The sequence below is a fragment of the Miniopterus natalensis genome, chromosome 4, assembly GCF_054644295.1.
Source record: "Miniopterus natalensis isolate mMinNat1 chromosome 4, mMinNat1.hap1, whole genome shotgun sequence".
Lineage (NCBI taxonomy): Eukaryota > Metazoa > Chordata > Mammalia > Chiroptera > Miniopteridae > Miniopterus > Miniopterus natalensis.
Genome location: NC_142084.1, coordinates 21,304,602 through 21,314,631, shown reverse-complemented (window position 1 = coordinate 21,314,631; position 10,030 = coordinate 21,304,602).

Below are 10,030 nucleotides of genomic sequence, written 5' to 3'. Positions count from 1 at the left end.
AATGGCGGCCGCCGGCGTGGTGACGTCACGCCCGGCGTCAGGAGGCGGTGGAGCGAGGCGGGGTAGTAGGGCCGCGGCACGACCTGCGCAACTGCGGAGCCAACCCAGGTCGGCCGCCAGACCGGAGTGGGGGCGGGAACCGGGGCCAAGGCGCAGGCGCAACCTAGCCGGCTGTAACAGGCACCTTGGATTTCGGGCGTGGTCCTCCAAAAGGGTGGGGTCCAGGGGGAAGGGCGGGCTCAGTCCTGCAACCCAGCAGATCGCAGCGGGGAACGGGGCTAATCCCGGAGCCGTAAATCCTACGGGGCGGGCGCGGGGACCTGGCGCAGGCGCAGGCCCGGCGGGAGGGGCCTCTTAGTTCCCAGAGACATTTTCTAAGCGGGCCTACGCTTCGGCTCTTCCCCGGGCGACTGCAGCCCGATCCGAAACGAGAATTGCGACTCCGCCGCACCGCGCTCCTCCACCGTGCAGCAGCGCAGGAATTGCTAGGGATTCCTGCGTGTTTGTGGGGAGGAGCCGGCGCTGAGTCGTAGCCTGGGTGGAGGCACCTCCGCCGCCGGTTGGCACCTTGTAATTAGGTCGTTCGTAGGCGGAGGAGGGCGAACCTGCCGGGGGAGAGCGCGCAGTGCTTCCCGCCCCCCTGGCGCGCACCTTTCCCCGCGCCCGGTGTCTCGTCGCGCGCCGTGGCTGGGCCGAGGCTTGGGCTCGTCTCGGGGCCTCCGTCCTCGCCTGGCTTCCACACCCGCACCGCAGCCGCGCCCGTGTTCGCCTCCCGCCGCCAGTGTGCGCTCTCCTCGGACTCCAGCTCCTCCTGGGAGCGGGAGACCTCGCCCCCTCCCCAGCGCCGCCCGCGCGCCCCGGGCTCCTTTGTAAAGGGGAGGGGGGAGGGGGACAGCTACGATCCGCGCCTCAAGAAAGCTGGGATACCTTAGGATCAAACCTCAGCCTGGCTGTGAATCTCTTTGGAGTTTGGGATACGTTTTCACATTCCACCGTCCCTGCATTCACAAAAAAATATTTGACTCCAACTCAGTGCTAGATCCCATGCCTGGGGGGAGAGAGGGGTCATCCAGGTACACAAAGTACCCTGCCCTTGTGGAGCTTGTGTTCTTCCAACAGTACCCTTAAAATGGTCTGGGGATAGATAAGCAGAAGAGAGAGTGTGATGTTCACAGGATCTGAGAGAAGCTTTCCAAAGGGCATTTAACCTTAAAGCACAAGGCGAGAGCTGAGCCTGGTCCCCCGTCTTCTCGGCTCCCCCAGAGGGGTGCGCTCAGGGCAGCTGACGGCGTCATCCCCGCCAACAAGCTGAGGAAGGCCCTGGAGGCCCAGATCAGCTATTGGGGGAACTGAAAATTCTTCATCCCAGACAACCTGCTTGGCCAGGCCAACCGGCTTGCCCTTGCAGGACTGGAAATTGCAACTCTACTTTCCCTTCTTACCTTCCAGTAGTGTGCCCAGAAGAAAGTACCTTAGATCTACTCCCCCAAAGGCTTCTTCATAATTTACTAGTCTGGGAAACAAGTTCTTGTAGCCCAAGTCTGACCGGCCATGTTTTGCAATTAGCATCCCCAAAACAATAGAGGAGTAAGAGTGAAGACCATTTAGAATGAATGAAGGAAAAAACTCATGACTTTGTGCCCATGGCTTTAAAGACACGTCCAGTGTGCTGCTGTCTTACTCTTCCCGCTGCCTCCTACCTGTCTCACAGGGCAAGAAGCAGACAGGTACTCAGAAAAGAGAAGGGACTTGCCCAAGGCAGTGATCCGGGTTTAGAATTTCATACTCCCAAGTGCAAGGTCTTATTTTCACTCACACAACTGACCTCCAAGGACTGAAGTAGGAAACAGGGTCAATAATAATTTTCCTTTGGCTGAGTTCTTATCCGGAAAGGTAGGGGTGATGTTAGTTTGGAAGATGAAAAAGTATTGGGCACCCTCTATGTGCTAAGATTATAATGAGTGGGTTTTTCGAAGGCGCTGTGAGCTCCTTGTTGCTAGCTAGCAATTAATGTAAGGTATTACTTATTTTCTCTTGATGCAGATCACTTGGCTCACTACCACCACAAAATGGAGGGAAGATATAATTATATGTACTTAAACCATCCTACCAAGTAATTAGATGCCATGACTTAACTTCTTAAGCAATGAATTCTAGGAAGCTCTTACTAGCATTCAAGCAGTGAAGTAAAGCATACATGGTAATAAACAATGTAGAACTAAATCAGAATATGTTTAGAAGAAATCTGGAATGTTTTCTTACTCTGTAGAACTCAAAGTAGCCAATGGATCTTAAAATTCAGCGTGATTAATCTGGCCTTGACTAATAGGCCTGAGCTTCTCAATTCTAGAGCTGAGGAATACTTTGAATAAATTTAAAAGCAAACCAAAAAAAATTTTTTTAATTTCTTGGCAAAAAACAGAGTGAATAAAGCAAGTATGCTCTGAGAAAGAATCTTTGCTCGGACAACAAATTCAGCGTGCTGTGAGTCCCAGTGTGCAGATGATGTTTAAACATAGCTATAAATAAAAATCATCTGATGATGGGGGTGGGGCAGGAGGAAGATAACCTTGAGTAAATAGCTTCATAATAGGCACTCTTAGCCAAGGTATAAAAATTGACATTAAGCATAGGGAAGGAATGAGATGTATCTTGTCAGCCATTCTCTTGGCCTAAGTTAGGTTTATTTTGTTGTTCCATCCAGTTCCCTGACTTCTAAAGTTACTGAGACAAAAAGTAGAGCTTTGTAGGTAAGAAGTGGCTTTGGAATCAGATCTTGTTTGAATTCTGGTTCTGCAGCTGCCTAGGTTTGTGAAGTTTGGCAAGATACCTAACTTTTCTGAGTCTCAGTTTTCTCTCCTATAAATTGAGGATACTTGTAATAGCCAAATAACAGGGTTTTTCCGAGAATTAAGTGAAATTATAAATTTAAAACACCAAACAGTATATAATAAGTGTCCAGTAAGTATTAGATATTATTTCTAAGTGGTCTCTGATTCTAAATATCCTCTAATGCCAGTCGGAGTCGCTCAGTGCCTGCCATGAAATATATAGTGGTCTTTGGAAACCAAATGATGGTATCAGGAACATCATATAGACACAAGGCCATTGGATGAAGTGGGGATGAGGGAGGAAATCCAAGCAAAGAGGTAGAGATGGAACAAAAAGAACACCCCTCTCTTGCTATCAAGCAAACATTCAGAAGGCTTGTTGTGTAGAGAGAAAGTCACTTAGGATTAAATCCAAGAATTAACACAGCTGGTCAGTTTTATGCTCCTGTTGGCTCAGAATCTTATATGTGAAAAGGGTGCAATATCTGATAACATGTTCTTTGTACCAAGGACTTTTATGCCCCAGAAGCCTCAAAATAAAGACCTGAGCAGTCAACATCTTAGTGGCTCTGCCCATGAGAAATCTGCTGTGATCTGGCCAATTAGAACTGCCCAACAGCAAAAAGATTTCTGGACCCGGGACCTGTAATGATGCTTGCAACTAATTGTTATGTATCTTTGTTCCTCTCCTTTGTGGTTTTCAGAAAAATTAAACTTTATTGCCCCTTCACCTGGAATTAGAATTTTATAAATGTGGCCAAAATTTTGTGGCCAGGAACTTTGCCATAGAAATAATACAGCCCTTTCCCCCAGCTACTACAGTTTGGCTAAAGAAAGATTTTTAAAAAAAGAGAAATGACCATGTTCCCTGGTAATGTCCCTGATGTCCAGATACCATTCTCAGTTACAGAGGAAATATTTTTCTGTGCTACAGAAAAAAAAAAAAGTCTCTGGAATGGAAGGCAAAGTTCACTCCAGAAGATTGAGTAAACATTAAGAATTCTGTCACCAACTTTGTACCTATTAAAAATTCTTATCATAGGAGTATGTTTACTGACATAGAACATTATACTATTAAGTGAAAAAGTCCCTTATAAAACAGCATGTGTGATATAACCCTAATTTTATTAAATATGTATTATAAATACATGTTTATAGGAGACTTTAGAAAGATACACAGTGAGATACTAACATCAGTTGCTTCTGGTGAGTGGCGTTTTCTATTTTCTTTTTAGTTACTTGATTCATCTGTAATGAAGACATACTGCTTTTATAATTGTGCAAAGAAAATCTTTCTAATATCTGAGTAAACTTGACAAGATACCTCTTAGGGCAATTACAGGCCCAAAGAACATGTAGCAACAGTTCTGTTAAATATTCCACTATTTCCTGGAATGTTACTCAAGGGCTCCCACTTTCTTGCAGAAAGAAGTCTCACCTCTCCTGTGGCCTTCTCACGTGGTTCCTCACAAAGCATTTCAATATGACCTTTTTCCCTGCCGTCCCTCTCACTAAAAGCTCTTCCCCTCAGTTCAATCAGCCCCTTACTCTTCCAGGCCAATTGGTACTCACCCATTTCATTTCTTCTTTCACCTCTTTGCTCAGGCTGTCCCTGCTCTGGAGACAGTCCCATGTAGCTACGTGAACCCTGCTTGTCATTCAAGAGCAGTTCAAGCCCCACACGCTTTGAAGAGTCTTCTTTCCTGCCTCCAGGACTCTCGGGATTGGAAGTGCCTAGAAGGCAGGCAGGAAACCCCCAGGATCTGGTGGAACAGAACAGACACCAGGCACTTGTCCGAGCTGAGGGGTGTGAATGGAAGACTTATTGGTGAACCGTAAAAACTCCCAGAAACACTGTGGAGGAGGGGGGCATTTTGCAGGGAGCCAGAGGGAAAAACCTGTTTACATTTTATTCTTTGCTTTCCAGATTATCCAGTTCGCCAATGCTGTAGCTTGATTCCAGGCAAGATTTAGAAATCAGGTCCCCTGAAGCAGGTGAATTTACAAGCACAGAAGCATCTGAACAGTGCTTTGAAATTTGTTTGCAAAGATAGAAAGATGGGGCCATACTGCTCTCCTGTCTGATGGAAAGAAACGAACTTTCCCGTCACTGGAGCATTTGTTCCCTAAGATGTTAGAGGGAACATTGGGCAGGGAGACCCCAGGTACTTATGTGATCATCCTTAAATTCTGAACGTGGTGGATGGTAAGGGAGCTGGGTTCACAAACAAAAGAAGGAACAGAAAAGAGAGAGCTGATGGGTAATTTAGTGCCTACAAGTTGATAATCGGTTCTTAGAGGAAGGATGCTAATCAGTTGTCTCCATCTTTGGAGGAACAAACATGAGGAAATGAGCCTCTGTCACGTAGTAACAACTATAAGGCAAGCATTTATTAAGCACTTACTATGTGTCAAGTACTTTTCTAAGTGCTTTGCATGTATTATATCATTTATTCCTCACAATTTATGAGGCAGATACTATTATCCTCATTTTAACAGATGAAACTGAGGCATAAAGGGATTAAGTAACTTGTACAAGGTAAAATAACTGGTAAGTAGAGTTGTTGGGGTTCAAACATAGTCTGCCTTCACTGACCAAACTCTTAACTACTAGACAGCATTTAGCATTAGATCACAAATGATGTTAACCAAAGAAAGATCCTGACCATTGGGCCATCTGACACGTTCAATGCCCAGCAATCTCCAGGGATAGAGCAATAACCAGGATCCTTAAGGTTTGCAGCTTAGTGAGTGGCCCGAGGTCCAGCCCACCCCATCACTCCTATTTCCTAAATACATCTCTCCCATACCCCCTCCCCTGTCTTCTGCTTGCACCATGCCCTTTCTGCTCTCTTTTCCTGACTTACCCTCTCTCTTTTTCCCCTACTTCTCCATTTCTCCAGCCTACTGGGATAGCCCGTAGCTACAGTTTCGCTCCTCTTTTGGCATCAGAATAAAAAAGGTTGCTGGTCCCCGGGCTACGCCTTCCCGAGCCACCTTCTTTGGGGATGAGATCCTTCCCAATCCATAGGCTAAGCATAGACAGCCTAGGAAACAATGAGAAGAAACAAAGACCAAACTGTTCTGAAAACAAATTGCCCTGCTCTCCCCACATCAGAGGACATCAGTTGCCCTGACCGGTTTGTCTTGCCTTTACAAGTAAACACCGCACTATGGACTGCGCTCCCTTCCTCCCAGGAACCAGCGGTAGTGTAAAGGAAAGAGAGCTGGGCTCGTCCCAACCCCGCCACCAACAATCTGAATGACCTGAGCACATCCTCTCACATCAGTGTCCTCACCCAGCAATGTAAAGATTGGACTATATTGGTGAGTTCTCAAGTTACGATTCACGGGTGAATTCAGGGGGCTCCATCAACTCACAAAGGATAATGTGTAGGAATTTTCTTTTTATAACTGACATTCTTATTGAGATAATTTTAGATTCACATGCAGTGTAAGAAATAATTCAGAGAGATGCCAGTTTCCCAATGGTAATATCTTGCAATACTGTAGTACAATATTACAACTGGAATAGCCACCTATTTTATTCAGATTTGCCCAGTTTTACATACACTAATTTATGTTTTGGAGTGTGTATGTATGTATGTGTGTGTGTGTATTTACTGCTATAAAATTGGGAATTTTCTTTTGCATATGCTTTTTTTCTGGGGAAGGGCTCTTAGCTTTCATCAGATTCTCTTCAATATCAGAGATGCAGAAGGGGGTTGAATTCTCAGCTCTGGGGTTTCTCTAAGACCACACCCAAATCTCTAGCTTTCTATTCCAACAGCCATGCTTAATTAGCACTTACCACATGGCAGACATAGGAATGCATGTGGGGAAGAGGTGCAGGGAAAGCAGGATAAACCCAAAGGTGCATAAAACACAGTCCACTGAGCTTATGCCCCAGCAAGGGAAGACAGATAATCCCACAGGTAAGCAAAGCTTTTATTAAACATGTACAGAAGAGGAATGGCCTTATTGCTTGGGGCCACCTGGGAAGTATTTTCACAAAACCTGAAGCTTGAGTTACATCTAGAAAGAGAATCCAGAATTCTTCAGCCAAGAAGAGATGTTAAAATCATTCCGTCTTAAATCATATCTATTCTAGATGTTTTGAAGAGAACGTAGGAAACCATGCCCACATTTGTTTATTCTACGATGTTAAGGTGTCAAATTCTTTAACTGCCATGTGTTGATGTTGAGGCCAAGGGATTTTTTCCCCCTGAGTCTGTTTTCCACTGTCTTGTCCAATTTGGATACTAGATCCTGCCTGCTTAGCTTGAGAAAGGCATTTTATCTCTGGAGTCTTGATCACATCAGAGCTTATATTTAAAGCATGAGTGATAAGAAGAGACCACAGCCAAGTTCCTGGCTCCGTCCCATCCCTCGGTGCACCTGGAGCACCCTCCTTCTCCCCGCACCAATGCTACAGTGGTTGGTGGCAGTCAGAGTTGGCCAGAACCATGAGTAAAACAACTCTGCTCTCCAATCGATTCTCCAGTCACTGGGATCTACTTCCCACAAAAGCTCATCAGAAACCCTCAGGGGCTCACCCATGTCTGCCTTCCCCATGTCAGATGGTTGGCTGCCTTATATGGGCTCTGGGTCAGACACCCCTTGGGGTCTTTTCCTCTGTGGATTGCAGGTTCCATATCAGGTTATTCAGTTTCCAGTACTATTCTCAGGGAGATCATTCTTAGTGGAGTCATCACTGCATCAGGTAAACCAAGACCCTACTCTTGGGCCTACCCTTTGAAGAACCCCCTACAAGCCCAATTCAAGGCACCACTTCTTACAACCCCTGTGTCTTCATGCTAGTTATTTAATGCTCTAAACTTCAGTATCTTCATCTCTAAGATGGGGATTATAATAGTACCATCCACACAGGGCTATTTTAAGCTCTAAATAAACCCATGTAAAGTTCTTAGCACATAACAAGTACTCTATCTACATTAGCTATTATTATTAACATAATGTTTATAATCAAATTCTTTTTGATTGAAAAAGAATTGGTGACCACTGTAGAAAATTTGTAAACTGACAAGTTTAAGGAAGAAACAAACATAACATCCAGGGATGAGTGCTGTAATCGTTTTGATGTGTAGTCTTCCCAGCTTGTGTTGTGTGCTCATATATATACTTATGGGAAATTAAAGATTGGGTTCATATTAAAAATGTCTGTTCTGAAACCTGTTTATTTCAACTGATATAACAAGTATTTTATCATATACTTAAACACTCTTAGGGCATAGTATTTTTAAAAGACTATCTAGTTTTCAAGCATATTGAAGTAACCCAGTTTATGTAACTAATCCCTTAGCTTGGTACTTAGATTGTTCCTTATTTATAAATATCATCATAAATGTCCTTGTACATACATTTTTGTGTGCATCTCTGTTTATTTCGTAAGAGAAATGCTTAGAAGTGGAATGACAGTGCCAAAGGCTATATACCTTTAGTTTAGTTTTGTTTTTAATGTTGGGTATACAGAATTGGATTAACCATAATCGCTGGTTCATGACACACTCTCATAGTTGATACTTGATGGCCTGATTTTATTAATTTAGGTGGTAAATTCAGTAACTTTAATGATGTAATTGGTACACATAAATCCACAAACCAAAACAAAATGTAGGACCTCAGTAATAAGCAATATTTAACCATAATGCCTTCCACCCCATCTCCTGGTGCTCCTCAACCTAGAGAACCACCCTGAATCTTCATTTCCTTGCTTTTCTTTTTATATATATTTTTAATACCTATATATGTATATATTTTAATCCTTACCGGGGGATATTTTTTCCATTGCTTTTCAGAGTGTGGAAGGGAGAGAGAGAGAGAAACATCAGTGTGAGAGAGACACACCAATTGGTTGCCTCCCACACGTGGCCAGGGCTGGAGATCGAGCCTGCAACCAAGGTACATGCGCTTGGCTGGAATCGAACCCAGGACCCTTCAGTCCGTGGGCTGTCGCTCTAACCACTGAGTCAAACCGGCTAGGGCTAAATATGTTTTTATAGATTTCACAGAGAGGAAGGGAGAAGGGGAGAGAGATAGAAACACCAATCATGAGAGTCATTGATCCCGCACTCCCCCTACTGGGGATCAAGCCCACAACCCGGGTATGTGCCCTGACCAGGAATGGAGCTGTGACCTCTTGTTCATAGGTCAACACTCAACCACTGAGCCATGCCAGCTGGGGTTTTTTATAAGTTTTTACTCTATTTTACATAATCCTAAAGAGTAATTTTTAAAATTGTTCTTAGCTATATAAAAAGGGTATCATACTATATGTAATATTTCAGGATTTTTCCCCCCACTTAATGTTACTTTGCTAAAATTCATCCATATCATTCATTGCATTTCACTGTAGTTCGCTTTGGCTGATGTAAAATATCCCAATGTGTGATTATGCCACAGTTTATCATCCCTGCTCCCCTGATGAGCAGGGAAAGTGCGCTGTTTCTAGAATTTAGCTCTTGTTCCCACTGCTGCTGTGAGCATTACTGCAAATGTCCTCTGTTGTGCAGGAGTTTGTCTAGGAGACCAGTTTGCACTCCCACCAGCGGAGGTAAGATCCTCTGGACTCACACCCTCTGGCACACCGTGGATCTGTGCTGTCAAGTTGCTCTCCCTATGGCTGGATCAGCCTACCTGCCTTCAGCAAAGGCTGAGAATGGCAATTTCCCCAAACCCTTTCCAACCCTAAGGGTCATTGAAAATGTCTGACCATTTGATAGGAAAACATGATGTCTCATGGTTGTTTAACTTTGTGGCAAGGTACTGACTCCTCTAAAAGCTGATAGAGAAGGGATTGGGCTCAGAGAATTGTTCCTAGTCTGATAACTTCGGTGACATTTCCCCAGTGGCTCAGTTGCTTTCCCATGTCCTAAAAGAGGTGACATAGTTGGAAGGAGGGGGTGAGGGGGCCAGGGTGGGAAACAAGCCCAGCTCGCCACAGTGGAGGCTTGTGTCCTGGTCCCAGCCCCTGCCAGTGTCAGATCACTCCCCGATGAGGCAGGCATTATCTCCCTCCCGCCCCCACTCTCGGAAAGCCAGCATAATGCTGCCCTTTGTTATTTGAATTGATAAATTTAAACCTCTTTCCCTCCTCTGCAGTAAAAGAACTTTCTATTTTGGGTTTAGTGACATAGCCAAAGCCAAGCAGAGAGCAGCAGGCTGCAGCGTGAGTTAAT